Genomic DNA, 15,072 nt, shown 5'->3' with positions numbered 1-15,072 from the left:
AAATGTAAGGTAGGAGTTTCACAAAGTTTGCAGTATTTAGTATACTACACTGTATACCTTCATAGCTTTCGGTATTCTCTCTTCACGTCTTTGCCATCCTGCTGCCTGCTTCTAATCACAGCGACCTTCGTGGATTTAGCCAATGGAATCCAACCCTCTAGTTTCCAGTTGGATCTGGCTAGCCTAGCAGCAGATCAAAAGAAGTGAGCATAAGGTTAAGTGGCTCATTCTCCAACTCTCTTTCCACTGTTTCCTCTTGGTTGCCTGAATCCCTCAGCCAAAAGTCATAGCTGCTGGCAGGCAGACATCTGCCCATGTTCTGTTGTTACATTCGAATCCTTGAAATTAGGTAATTTTCAAAGAAAAATATCTGTGACTCTCGTATTTTATACAGGAGCCTGTTCGAGTCCCAGCTGTCTACTTCCAACCCAGGTCCATGCTAATGTTGCTGGAGAAGCAGCAGAGGATGGCCCAAGTACGTGTGTCCCAGCACCCACATAGGAGACACAGAAGAAGCTCCCGGCTACAGCCTGGCCATTGTGGCAATTTAAGGAGTGAATCTATGGAAGAAATATTTTTCTGTCTCTCCTCCTCTCTAAGTTTGACTTTCACATAAATCAATAAATCTTAACAAATAAAAGTAAAGAAAAGTGATTTATTCAGCTCATGATTCTGGAGGCTCAGGCAGCTGTATCTGGTCAGTTTCTGGTGAGGGCCTCGGGCTGCTTACACACATGATGGACAGAGGAAGCACAAGTTTACACGTCACAGAGATAACGTGAGAGGGGCAGCCTTTCTTTCAACAATCCACACACAGAGTAATTAATCCAGTCTTAAGAGCAAGGAGTTCACCTCTTTTTTTTTTTTTTAAGATTTTTAAAAATTTTTATTGGAAAGGCAGATATACAGAGGGAAGGAAAGACAGAGAGGAAGATCTTTCATTTTTCTCATCTTGGTTCACTCCCCAAGCAGCTGCAACAGTGGAATCTAAGCCAATCTGAAGCCAGGAGCCAGGAGCTTCTTCTGGGTCTCCCATAAGGGTGCAGGGTCCCAAGTGCTTTGGGCCATCCTGGACTGCGTCGCAGGCCATAAGCAGGGAGCTGGATGTTAAGCAGGGCGGTGGTTGGGACACGAACCGACACCCACATGGGATCCTGGCATGTGAAAAGCAAGGACTTTAGCCACTAGGCTACTGTGCTGGGCCCAGAATGCCTCCTCTTAAAGGCTTTACACCCACCCTGTTCACCATAATCACAATACAATTTCAGTAGAAGTTTTTTTTTTTCAGATTTTTAAAATTATATTTTTGACAATCTTTACATAGTTAATTAGGGTAAAAGGTTCAAGGGCTATAGAAAAGTGGGTAAGAATATTATTTCCATATTATTTCCTTCATGTTTAAAGGGGGGTATTAAGGGAGAAGGCCCACCCAATTTCCCACCCATCCCAGGTCCCGGATGTAGGGCATGCTCCGAGGTTCTTGCTCAAGTGGTTTTGATAGTTCACCAGTTATAAATCGCTGCCAGTCTTGCCACTCCAAGCACTATGAGGTCTTTGAAGAATCCACTGATTGACATAGTCCATCATAGAGTCTCTGTTTGCCCTGTATTTCGCTGCCAACCTATAGCTGATGTGGTTGATTGACCTGTTCTGTCTTCTCTCTTTTCTTGGTTAGGGTTGAGTCCAGCATTTTGATTGGGGAGATCTCCAATGAAACTTTGTCTGAGGTGTTCTCAGACCAAATTCTTGAATGTGCTAGCAAGTATAGGTCCTGGCATAGTCCATCGCCCCGATCAGCTGGTGGTTGTGACTGCTGGGTTGGTTCTGTTTTCAGCCCCGACTTCCACTGGAACCAATGGGTGTTGCAGTCCAGCCTGGTTCTGCCCCGCACATACTCGGCCCTTACATAAACCAGTGGTCAGTAGGAGTTTTGTAAGGGACAAAAGCGGGGAACAATCCATATTTCAAATCACAACAGCAGGTGGCCACAGTGGCTGATCCTGGTTAAAATAAATTACTATGGGAGTGAGAATAAGTAGAAGAGACGAAGACTGCTTCCCAGGGCAACCTCCTATTCAGAAACCAGAAACAGGAGGAGGGTTCTGCCAGTGGGGAGCCAGTGAGGCAGAAGAAGACCCAGAACACATGGTGTCCATTGTCTGGGTGGTGGTTCCGTGAGGATGGATTGAAGACCCAGTTCTTGAAAGTGTCTCAAGATTTCTGTGGGACTTCCAGGACTCCTTATTGCCCTTAGTTCAACATTCCTGATCTGTTCATCCCATGGGAGTCTTGCAATTGCTTTGCAAATTGGTTGCTGAGACTTTCAGATTTGCTATGCCTCTGTGTCTCAGGGATGTACTGGCTGCTGTCTCCTTGGAGACACTGAGAAGTGGTGCAGATCTATGGAGCATTGGACACAGGAGGACGAGGGAGGCACAGGAATCACTGAGGCACACGCATGCAGATGCACACAATGATTTAGCATCCTGCCTCAGTCACTGTACTGTGAACATGGCCAACAGAGGGACTATTGCGCGTTCACCACTGATGTTTAGGACCTAATCTAATACCTAGCACACAGTGACAGCTTACTGCATTTTTAAATGAATAGAAGCTTTTAAGAAGTGACTTAATATGGTGTACTATGCTTTGAGTGTGTGTTCTTTTTAAAGATGTGGCAGTTAATTCCTTCATTTTCTCTGCTATATAATGCTAATAATGCTTTTCCATGCTATGTAATGACTATGCTTCAACAAACATAAAAAATCATATCGTGCAGATAACAACATAAACTCTGCAGAAGCAAATGCTGTAGATTCAGGTCACTTGAGCCCTGGAGTCACTGGGTACATATATCAGTACTGTACTTCTACAACAACCCTCATTGTTTTAAAATGTGACTCTGCTATTCATTAACATCTTGGTGTCATTCCCAGAAAGTAAGCTTTGTGTAATTGGCAAGTTTTTGCAAAGGGTTTTTTTTTTTTTTTTGCCAGAGGTTTTCTATTTGCAGCCTCCATATAAATGTGCCAGACTGATTTCCCCAACTTTATCCTAACCCTATTTACTCAGCTAAGGTGGGGGGAAAAAGCTTCCCTCTTCTACTGAGCTTAAAAATCTATATGTGTGTGTGTGTGTGTGTGTGTGTAAACTGCACATTCAGTGCAATGCTTTTGTTTTTCTAGAAAGCAGGAGGAGACAGTAAAAGAAATCATCTCATTCATGGAACTGTGGTATTATAACTGGATATAATATATCCTTGGTATTATAACCAAGGATAAATACAGATTTCAGAGTCTCAGCTTCAGCATCACAAAGATTTGAGTAGTTGAGTGCATTTGAGTAGGACAGCTGAACAGCCAACTGGAAGAAGTAAAGACCTTGGGAAGTTCTATTAGCGCTGTGAGTGAGGGGGAAGAGAATCCTCAACATCCCACATGGACAAGAAATGCTGCACTGGTCATGATTTTCTTGGTCTAATCCAAAATAGAATCATCAAAAGGGGGAATGTGGGGCTGTCCTACATTGAGGAATCCCTGGAATCAGGAAGGTAAATCCAGGAGCCAGGAGCTTCTTCTGGGTCTCCCACATGGGTGCAGGGTACTAAGGCTTTGGGTCATCCTCTGCTGCTTTCCCAACACACCAGCAGGGAGCTGGATGAGAAGTGGAGCAGCCAGAACATGAATTGATGTCCAGATGGGATGCCAGCATTCCAACATGGAGTTGTAGGGAGTTGAACTCTTCATGCTGGCTCCATTCTCTTTTTCAAAAACCTCCCAAATGCCAACACCAATGTATTTGACAGGTTTGTGGATGAGGAAATGATTTGTAAGCAACTCAGAATTGGGGTCAGTTTTGGCCCAAGTTCCCTTGTAATGGGAAGCTGACGGAGGAGCAATTCTGGGAGTTGGCAACCTATTTCATCAGCTCATCAGCCAGTGGAGAGTTTGAGCAGTGTGGGGGGTCATCGCTTCTTTGTCTACCACTTCCCCTCCTCTTCTTAACACCTGACCCTGCCCTCACACCAACCATTTGCTTCTCATGGGACTGACAAACACATATCTCAGGGCAAGGCAAGTGGCCCAAGCGAGCCTCAGCCGGTCCTTCTTTAGTATTCCTTCAAGTGGAGCAAAAACAGCATTGGTTGTCCATGTGTGATCCCTGGAATCAGGAAGGTAAATCCCAGATTCCATAGCAGTCAAGAAACCAGTTTCCTCCAGTCTGTCCATTCCCAGGTTGATCACACTCACACTCCACTCACACTCACACTTTCACTCCACTCACACTCACACTCCACTCCCTGGTTGTTATGGCCATTTGGGGAGTGAACCAATGGATGGAAGGTCTTTCTGTCTCTCCTTTTTCCCTGTAAATCTGTCTTCCCAATAAAAATAAACAAATATTTTTCAAAACCTATGAGAAGAAAGGAAAAGAGATGAATCATAAGAAAACATTTACAGAAACATTTGCTTTTTAGTGTTCGAGTTGTCAAACTTTTCTTTCCAAAACACATGTGCATTTTTCAGTGTCTTTCATCCAAATAGAGTGCCTATATAATCATAAAAGCAGAAGGAAGCCTACAGGAAAATGATTTGCTTTCTAGTAAAAGGAGTTCTACTACTGAGACTCTGACCTGAATATCAAAGGAAGTAGTATGCTAGGGGTACTGGATGGAACAAATATCTCAACATCTCCTAAGGGTGGGCATTTGGCATTACAGTTAAGCTGTCATTTAGAATGCCTGCATCCCACAAGGGGATTTATGGGTTTGAATTCCCGCTCCATTCCTGACTCCACATTCCTGCTGATATGCACTGTGGTAGACAACAAGGATGATTTAAGTTCTTACCATCCCTGTGGGAGACCCAAAATTGAGTTGCTGGCTCCTGACTTCAATCCAGCCCAATGCCAGATGCTATGTGTATTTAAAGAGTGATTCAGCAAATGGGAAATCTCTGTCTTCAAGTAAGTTAAAAATAAATGGGGGGAGGAGGCATTGTGGCATAACAGGTAAAGCCACTGCCTGTAGTGCTAGCATCCCATATGGGTGTTGGTTCAAGTTTCAGATGTCCCACTTCTGGTCCAGCTCGCTGCTGATGTGCCTAGGGAAACCAGTGGAAGATGGCCTAAGCTCTTGGGGCCCTGCACCAATGTGGGTGATCTTGAAGAAGTTCCTGTTTTCTGGCTTTGGATGGCCCAGCTCTAGTCATTGCAGCCATTTGAGGAGTGAACCAGTAGATGAAAATTTCTCTCTCTCTCTCTCTGTAACTCTTTCAAATAAATACGTTTTTAAAAAATCCATTTAAAAATGTCAATAATAAAAATATGTGCTAAATCGAAATCCTAGGGAAATATGAGTTAGACGATTGTCTATGTTCCCTCTTTGTGTATTGTTTATTTAGAGTACTGAGCTAATGCAAAGGTCACACCGAGCCTTTCACACTGGAGAAGTCCCAGCAGACTCTCTCTGCTCCTTGGGTCCTGATATTACAATCAACATTCTTGTTGTCTTTGTCATATTGTGGCAAAGATTTGCACTAACATAAAAAGAGAATTCCAAGCTGCTGACCCAGACTTTGGTGTGGAAGAGATGGAAGGCAGAGGTGGCAAAATGGAAAGGCCCCCTGAACGCCTGGTAAACTAGGAGAGCAAGCAAAAAAATACCAAAGGACACAAACCAGGATGACTGACGTGAGTTTGGGAAGAGTGATGGGTTGAACTGTGCCTGCCCAAAGACACACTATGTTGGCATCCTAAGTACTCCCGCCTGCAAATGTGACTGTGTTTGGAACTTTGGCTTCCTGATGTAGTCATGTTAAAATGAGGTCATCAGTTGGCACCTAATCCAATAAGTCTAGTATCCTTTAAAGAAGGAGAAAATCGGACAGAGGCAGATTCTCACAAAGAAAACACAATGCAGAGATATGAGGAGAAACGTGGCCTGAGTGATGACAGAATGGGTATGCTGTCCTGAGCAGAGGAGCACCTGGGGCGCTCAGAAGCTGGCAGAGACAGGCAAAGATCCTCCTCTAGTGGCTCCTGAGGGTACGCAATCCTGCAAGCACCTGCTCCGAATTCCCAGGACACTGAGACAAGAGATGTCTGCTTTTAGGGAGCCCCTGGTTCATGCCACTTTGTTGTGACAGTCCGGGAAGCTGAAACAATAGATACAATGAGATATCAGGAGGAAAAAAAAAAGAAGAAATGGGAAGAAATCAAAAGTTTTCACTTGGAAAATTCAGTATATATGCTGTGATAGTACTTATTCATCGTGTAAAATTGTAATGTGTGTATATATAAATTCTAACTCAAAAATGGAAAATGATGATTAGTGATACTTTTCTCAAATTGCTAGTCAAGAGGAGATGAATTCATTTAGTGCATAGCCATCTATTGTAAAATGCAAACATTTCTTGATAGTATTGAGTGGAAATTGTTTATTTTAGGGTGAATTATTTTTTGGCCTGGCACAATGGCTTAGTGGCTAAATCGTTGCCTTGCATCTTCCGGGATCCCACATGAGTGCCCGGTTATGTCCCAGCTGTTCCACTTCCCATCCAGCTCCCTGCTTGTGGCCTAGGAAAGCATAAAAAAAAAAAGAGAGAGAGAGAGAGAGAGAGAGAGAGAGTTTTTAAAATGACTTATTTTTATTTGAAAGGCAGACTTGTGTAGAAAAGGAGAGACAGACAGAAAGGTCTTGCTTCTGCTGGTTCACTTCCCAGATGAGTGCAACAACCAGAGCTGAGCTGATCCAAAGCCAGAAGTTAGGGACCAGGAGCTTCTTCTGGGTCTCCCAAATGGGTGCAGGGTCTCAAGGCTTTGGCCCACACTCTATAACTTTTTCAGGCCATAAGCAGGGAGCTAGATGGGAAGTAGAGCAGCTGGGACATGAACCGGCACCCATATGACATGCCAGCACTAACAGAGAATTAGCCCATTGCACTACGCCCATCTCTTGATTAGAAATCTGACACTCATTATACAGATCTTTTGTTAGCACAAATGAAATTTCAGCAAATTTACTTATTTAATTTTTTGATTATTATATTTTTATTCAGATATAACCATTAAAAGTTTTTTTCCATTCTCCTAATACCGTGTGTTGCGTTGGTGGTATAGTGGTGAGCATAGCTGCCTTCCATTCTCCTAATACCTCGAATTACACTTTTCCATCTTGACAGAATGTAAGATGACATCCGTGTCCATCTAAAATGTTGATCTGGTTAAACTATAACAGGATCTACAGTTCAACTGTTGTTCCAAGGACTGTTCATACAATGTATACAAGACAAACAAGATCCAAGATATTGATAGAATCATACAACTCCTGGGACAATGGCTGAGGTTACGGCAGAATTTAGCAATGAGTAATTTCATACCTGCTTGCTCAATTATGTCAACACAATACCCAATGTTGATGGATAAGTTCTTGTCACAACAGGCTGATTTTTATTAAGCGATCTGGCACTTACATAAAGATAGCATAAATTTTATTTATTGATAATTTAATGAAGTCTCAAAAGTAAACCATTATTTTCAAAAACCACTCTGTGAGTGATAATATGCATCTATATCTAAAATACTTACTAATTTAATAAAAAAATAATAAAAGATTGAAATCCTACCATGTGCCTTCTTAGTCCACAAAGAAATAAAAGTAGAAATCAACATCAGGAAAACCAACAGAACACTCAAAAATACTTAGGAATTAAACAATATGCTACTGAGTTATTAATAGGTCATCGAAGAAATTAAAAAGGAAATCAAACACTTTCTTAAATAAATGAAAATGAAAACAACATATCAGGGCTGGGGCTGTGGCATGTCAGGTTAAGCCACCACCTGCAATGCCAATCTCCCATATGGAGGACAGTTTAATTTCCAGCTGCTATTCTCTGGCTGGGCCAGACTGAAGCCAAGAGCCAGAAGCTTCATCCTGGTCCCCCACATGGGTGCAGGGGCTTAAATCTGACCCAACCCTAATCCTTGACCTTTCCCACCCTGATAAACTATGTAAACATCATCACTGATAACATTTAAAAAAGAAATAACTAAATATATTTTATTTAAAGCAGACAAACAAAAACTAGAAATAGATTTGTCATATGATCCAGCATTCCCATTACTTGGTATATGCCCAAAAGATTTAGATCCAATGAATCAAATATACCTAAACCACCATGCTTATAGCAGCACTGTTCACAATAGCCAAAACTGGGCATGAACCAAGGTGTCCATTATCACATAACTGGATAAGAAAATGTGGTATACAACCCTGAAGACTCCCAGATCCTTACCAAGGACTATCAGTATGAGCACCAAGGACTACATCCCAAGTGCCAAGGAAACCACGGGGAATTGGAGTGCCTTCCACCCCCATTTGGATCTATCACATGGGATGGAAGAAGCCCAAATCCTTCCTCGCAGGATCCAAGGTCATCGGAATAACAGCCAGGAGCCCTGAGCGGTCTGCAGAAACAGAAAAATAAACTTTCTTCAGGACTAGGAAGAGGAGCTTCCTCTGGTCCTTACTTAGTTCCAACTTTGGGTTCCCACCCTCTCTTGCATTGACCATTAGGGTTGCTCCGGAGCCCTCCCCCCAAACAAACAAACAAACAGTTAGAATAGATAGACAGAGAACAACAAAGAAAGCTCAGAACCAGAAAGGAAATGGTCAGCGGGGACTCACACAAGCCTTACTAGGTAGGACACAAACATTAGCTATTCCTCACTATGGCATTGAAGATTTCTCTGCACACCCCTCCTAAAACTGTTTTGCATCTCAACTGTTGACATATGCCTTGTTAGAGTTATAAGCCAGTTTAGACTATCCTAAAATCTGCCAAGTTCAGCAAAATTATGCTTTAACACTATAAACTGCTAAATATAAAAATGAAAATAGATATGAGACAGCTGAATAGTACCCTGTAGCCATTTTAAGGTGTATAGCAGCCGGTTCTGAATATAAACTAAAATTAAAATTTCAATGAAGTGGTTACAGGATGTGGCTAAGAACTTGCATTTTAAACATATTGGTTACTCAGTACCATGCCAATTAATTCCATAATGTTGTAAACTGCTGTTGATGTTACATTGGAGCTTTTAATTGATCAGGATGATATTCTGCCAGCTCTGCCTTCAGACCAGAGATGGTCCCCCCAAGAAACTGTTGAATTTATCTGGACAATAAGATGCTGGACTCTATGCTTGGCATTTGTTTGCAAAGAAAGAATCTTGACTGAATTTGTACTGTAATACTGCAACAAGGGGGAGGAATCCACCATGTGGGAAGCTCGGGGAGGGGTTGGGGGAGTCCCAGAGCCTATGAAACTGTGTCACATAATGCAATGTAATTAGTTAAAAAAAAAAAAAGAAAAAAAGAAAGAAAAAAGAAAAAGAAAAGAAAGAAAACGTGTTATGTACACACAACGGAATATTATTCAGCTCTAAAAAAGAATAAAATTCAACTATATGAGGCAAAATAAACATAATATTGGATTTCATGCTGAGTGAAATAAACTGGACTCAGAAAGACAAAAAGTGTATGGTTTCCCTTATTTGTGAGAACTAAAACTAAGAAAGGATGAAAATAAAAGGAAGAAAGGAAAGAAGGAAGAAATGTTTATGTGTATCAGTATTGCTGTAAATAGTTTTATAAAACTTTTTTATGTCTTTGTCAAGCCAATGGTTAAGAGTGTTATATAACATTATAGTTTTAACAATTTGGAATTACCTTAGAGTTTACTATATCTGGGTGAAATGCTCATCCCATTTAGTGACTGTTTATAAATATTGTCTGCATTCCCATTAACGTAGAGTCATTTTGCTTTTTAATGGTTAAACTATTTATTCAGTAAAGTAATAAGCCTTTTTTACTCTAATGTAAATTTAAACTGTTATCTCAAAAAAAAAGGAGGGGGGAGGGCAAAAGGGAGAAGGAGGGAGGGAGGGAATATTGTGTTGCCAGAATTGTATCTACTGATCACATTGAATCTGTTAAAAACTAATTAAAACTTTAAAAAGACTAAAAACAAAACCATAAATTTTATGCTGTTTACTAGGCCGTGTGACTTGAATCCTGAAGAATGTAAAATGTGAAGTCTGAAGAAGAAATTTCACTGCAAGGTGGCTTTTGGTACCAATTGTTATTATTCTGTATAGTAACAGGTGGTCACTGATATCTGCATTACTAGTTAACAAACTGCTGCAAAAAGGCAGAGAACTGACTCTGAAGCTTAATGTTCTGGTCCAGGTGGAACGTTTAGTTGATCGCATGGTTGTAGTTTATATTTTTTTGCCTCAAATTTATTCAGGAAATATAACTTTCAGATCTTTCTAACCCTCTCCTCAAACCAGAGATGAGAGTGGACATGTATGCAGCATTGGGTCACTGTCTGAGCACAAAGTTTGAGATGGCCTGTAGCAAGCACAAAGCTTTTTTTTTTCCCTTAAAATTTAAAAAAAAATCATTTGAATTCTGTGTTCTATACAGTGCCATATCAGAATTTGTTGGTATTTTGATGCAACAAGTTAAGCTGCCATCTGCTGTGCCAATAACCTACGTGAGTACCAGTTTATGTTTGGGATGCTACACTTCCAATCTGGCTCCCTGCTAATGGACCGGGAAAAGCCCCAAAGATGGCTCAGGAGCTTGGGTCTCGGTATCCATGTGGGAGACCTGGATGAAGCTCCTGGCTCCTGGCTGGCCTGGTCCAGCACTGGCCATTGCAACCATTTGATGGGTGCACTAGCAGAAGGAAGATTCTTCTTTCTGTATTTACGCCTTTTAATAAATAAGATTTTTGAAAAGCACAAAAATGCTTTAACGTAAATGATATTTTCATTTACTTATCTGTTGAATTTTTTTACATGCCTCTTCTGACCTTTGAGACAAAAAAGAATCTCTAAGAAGACACACTCCATATAAGCCATGTCTTAAAGTACTCCTCTACTTGCCTACATTTTTGTGGCACCCAGGAGGATGCATTCTCCAAGCTGAGGGTCCAAACTCAGATATGGTCAACCCCCAGAAGCACCTTAAGGAGCACAGGATTTGGAAATGAATAAGCCGAAGCCAACACAAAGTACCCTCCAGTCCTCTGCCAGCGAGGCCTCTGAAGGAATCCTAAGAAGTGCCGCGAGCCCCAAATACAAGGACTCAAGGCTGCGGTGGGATTATTTTCTAGCATAAACAAACCGTAAGAAAGGACTGTCAGACTTGAGCAGAACAGCGAGGGAAGTTGCTGAGGTCTGAATATGGCTTGAGAGAGTAACTGATGCTCATTTTCGGAAATTGTGTGAACTCAGAGCATGAATTTTAGAAGAGTAAAATCATTTCACTGTTGGACACGCTGAGTTTTAGGTTCACGTCCAACTGGGATGCACAACTTCAGAAGTTATGCAAATCAAGAGTGAAACACGTAAGGTCGAGAGTCATTTGCCTGAGAGCGACTGGGCTAAAGGAGCGATGGGATCAGTGGATGAGGAGAGGGGTAGGCACTGTAAATAGCTGTTCTTGTGCCATGGTAGAACAAAGGTGGGAGAGAGGAGTGATCAGGGACGTAAGAGGAAAACGAGGACACAAAAGCCAACCAGAGGGGTCAAGCCAAGGGACAACTGGTGGGCTGACTTTGGAAAGAGATGGATAGATGTAAATACAAGAGTGAGGTTGAAGCTGTTGAAGTGCAAGGCTTCATTACCTGATTATAAAGGAGCGAAACCCTAACACCTCAGGACCAATATTGTGATATAGCACACTAATCCTCCACCTGCAAGTGCTGGCATCCCATGTGGGTGTCTGCTCTGATCCTGGCTGCTCCACTTCCCATCCAGCTCTCTGCTTTTGTTTCTGGGAAAGCAGTGGAGGATGGCTTCAGACTTTGGGCTTCCACACTGATGTAGGAGGCTGGATGAGGCTCCTGGCTTCCAGTTTTGGATTAACTCAGCTCTGAACCAATACACGGAAGACCTCTTTCTCTGTCTCTCCTTGTCCTTCTTTTCTTTAAAGATTTATTTTATTTTTATTGGAAAGTCAGATATATAGAGAGGAAAAGAGACAGAAAAGAAGATCTTCCATCTGATGATTCACTCCCCAACTGGCCTCAATGGCTGGAGCTGAACTGATCTGAAGCCAGGACCCCAGAGCCCCGTTTGGGTCTCCCACGTGGGTGCAGGGTCCCAAGGCTTTGGGCCATTCTTGACTTCCTTCCCAGGCCACAGACAGGGAACTGGATGGACAGTGGGACTGCCAGGATTAGAATCGGTGCCCATATGGGATCCCGGTGCATGCAAAGTGAGGACTTTGGCCGGTAGGCAAGGCCTTTAGCCGGTAGGCTACTGTGCCGGGCCCCTCTTCTATTCTTTTTAAAAATTCTCCTTTCAAAGAAAAATAAATAACTCCTCTTAGAAAGTGGAAAAGATATTAAACACAAGGGGGGAAACAACGGGCAGTAAATAGAGTTAAACAATAGATTGATGATTCCAGTGGTAATTATATTCTATAATATAAACTATAATTACAAATGGAATGGTCTGCTTGGCTACATCTGGTCACTGCTCAGTCCTGAAGCCGTGAACCACAAGGACCCAGAGTGGGTGTTTTTCCAAAGAAATGCTGTTGGGGAAAAACAGGCGGACCCGGGAAAACTTGCAAACAAGAGTGGAGATCTGTATCTGCAGGATCAGTATTTGTCAATACAGATGAGATCATGCTGCCATGACCAACAACCAGTAATCTCAAGGATTTAAGACAACCAATGATTTCTTCTGTTGCTGTGTGTTGATCTTAGGCTTGCTGGGCTGGGGAGTGACTATTCCCGTTCAGAGATCATGGCTGCTCACAGAGGCAAAGGGAAAAAAGGAACACAGAAAGGGAAGTTTTCTCTCTGAAAATGAGACCTCATGGTTAGGTACATTTTATTGGCCAAAGTAGAGGTGGTGTGACAGTAAAAATCCAAGGTGTACCTAGAGGACAGAGAACGGGAAATGACGCAACTGGTCTTAACAGTTATCTGAGGGACTTAACCCAGTCTGGAGGTTAGCAAAAGGAATGTGGCAAGAAGCCAAGACATGAGTGCCTCTGAAATGATTAGGATGTCTGCAAGCGTGGGAGGAAGTAAGTGATGCAAGAAAGCAGAGAGCCCAAGGGACCAGGAAGAGGTTAAGGGACTGAAGAAGGAAACTCCTGTGTGATGGCAGTGACAGCAGGGTGGAGGGCTATCAACATATATCATTTCATTGTCTCACACACACACACACACACACACCACTGCAACACAGTGGGTAGGTTCAATCATAACTCTTCTTGGGTAAGCGGTTGCCAAGGATACAGACCCAGCTGTTGGTCATGTGAGATTGTAGACGGAATACTGTCATTAGGAACAGGTGGACCTCCAAAAGTTAGGGTCCAGGTGAGCAATCAGCCTCTTTGCTGAAATCTAGATAAATGTAGTACTCAGCCAAAATGATGCAAGATGACAGGTGTTGGGCACAGGTGACAAAAGTTTGCCACAAAGCCCTAGCCTTGAATTGAAGCCTTAGAAGAGTAACATGGGGTCAAGGTGGACAGGACACGGTCACAGAGACTTACATACAAAGGAATCAGTTACACACTGTGTTGCTGCTTTGTAAGTACTTGCCATCAAGTCAAAACCCAGTTTCCAGAATTGAAAAACAGGAGGGGACCTGCAAGAAGTTGGTCTGACTCCAAACATCTTAAGTGGTGAAGCGTGACTTCTTCAAGAACTCTGATCATGGAAAGCTGGAGCTGAATCAGTCAATTAGGGTTAAGTGGCTCCAGCTTGCAAGGAAAGTAGAGAAGTGAAGATGAGGGAATTATGCTCGTTCTAACAAGAGCTGTGAGGTCAGACTATTGGATAGCTCACGTGTGACTGTTGACACACTGCAGCAGAGACGGATCCTGAAACGCTCAAACAAATCGGAGAGTATCCTACAGTATCATAGGCAGTAACAGTGAAGACAGAACAAGGAAATGTAGGTGGATGGCATGCACTGACTTCCTGAAAAGATGTAGTGCTGAGAAAATTGTGCGGAGGTGTGCATGCTAGCATGTGCTGTGGTGCATCCCATTCGGCTTTCTGTACACCCACGGGTGCTGTGGCTTAGCTCAGCCTCACCCAACCCAGACCCAGCTCACACATATGCTGACGGGTGCTGCTGCCTTGACCAGCCTGGCACACTTTAACCCTGGCTCTGATCCTCATCAGCAGGAGCTATAGCCCAGCAGGGAAGTGTCCACAGTTTCTCTACCAGGTCCACTCTCAGTCCCAGATATTGTGCCTGACATGACTTGTACCCAGTCCTGGCACTTGCCAGCTGGTGCAGCAGCCTAGCTCAGCCTTGCCTGACCACAGACAGGCTGATACCCAGTCCTGACTTTCAAGCTCACCAGTGGCAGCTACAGCACAGCAAGGGAGTACCCAAAGCTCTGCTACAAGGCCCTCTCCCAGACCTGGGTCTTGTGTGTAATGAAGAGTGCTGTGACATAGTCTGAGGTGGCCCGCTCCAGTCTCAACATTCAGCAGTAAGTGCTATAGCCTGGCTAATCCCAGCCCACCTCCAGTCAACTCTTGTTGGTAGGTGCAGCAGCCTAACCCAAGCTGGCCCACCCTTAGCCCCTCATGTCAACTGGCTGGTGTTGTAGTCCAACCCAACCTGGCCTGTGCTCTGTGCAGGCTCTTGCTTGTGTCACCTTGTGCTATGGAGTGGCCCTGTCTGGCCCAGCCCCAGACCCAGTTCACACATGCTGCAACCCCACCTGGCCTGGCCTGATCCTAGCCCTGGTTCTCATGCTCACCAGAGAGAGCTACAGCCTAATAGGGAAGTTCCCCAACTTCCCCCAGCAAGCCTGCTCCCAGCCCCAGATTGTATGAGTGCTGGTGGATGCTACATCCAAGCCTGACATGGCTGGTCCCCAATCCTGGCACTCAGTTACAGCCTAGTCCAACTGGGTGGGCGCTGCAGCCTCTCCCAGCCTCAGTTTGCCCCGTCCCTGGTTCCACTGCATATCAGGCAAGTTCCATGGTTCAGCCTGGCTAAACTCTTCACTATCCC

This window comes from Ochotona curzoniae, unplaced genomic scaffold, assembly GCF_017591425.1.
Source record: "Ochotona curzoniae isolate NIBS_2020 unplaced genomic scaffold, NIBS_Ocur_1.0 scaffold_2587, whole genome shotgun sequence".
Classification (NCBI taxonomy): domain Eukaryota; kingdom Metazoa; phylum Chordata; class Mammalia; order Lagomorpha; family Ochotonidae; genus Ochotona; species Ochotona curzoniae.
Note: the sequence above shows the minus strand (reverse complement) of the source record.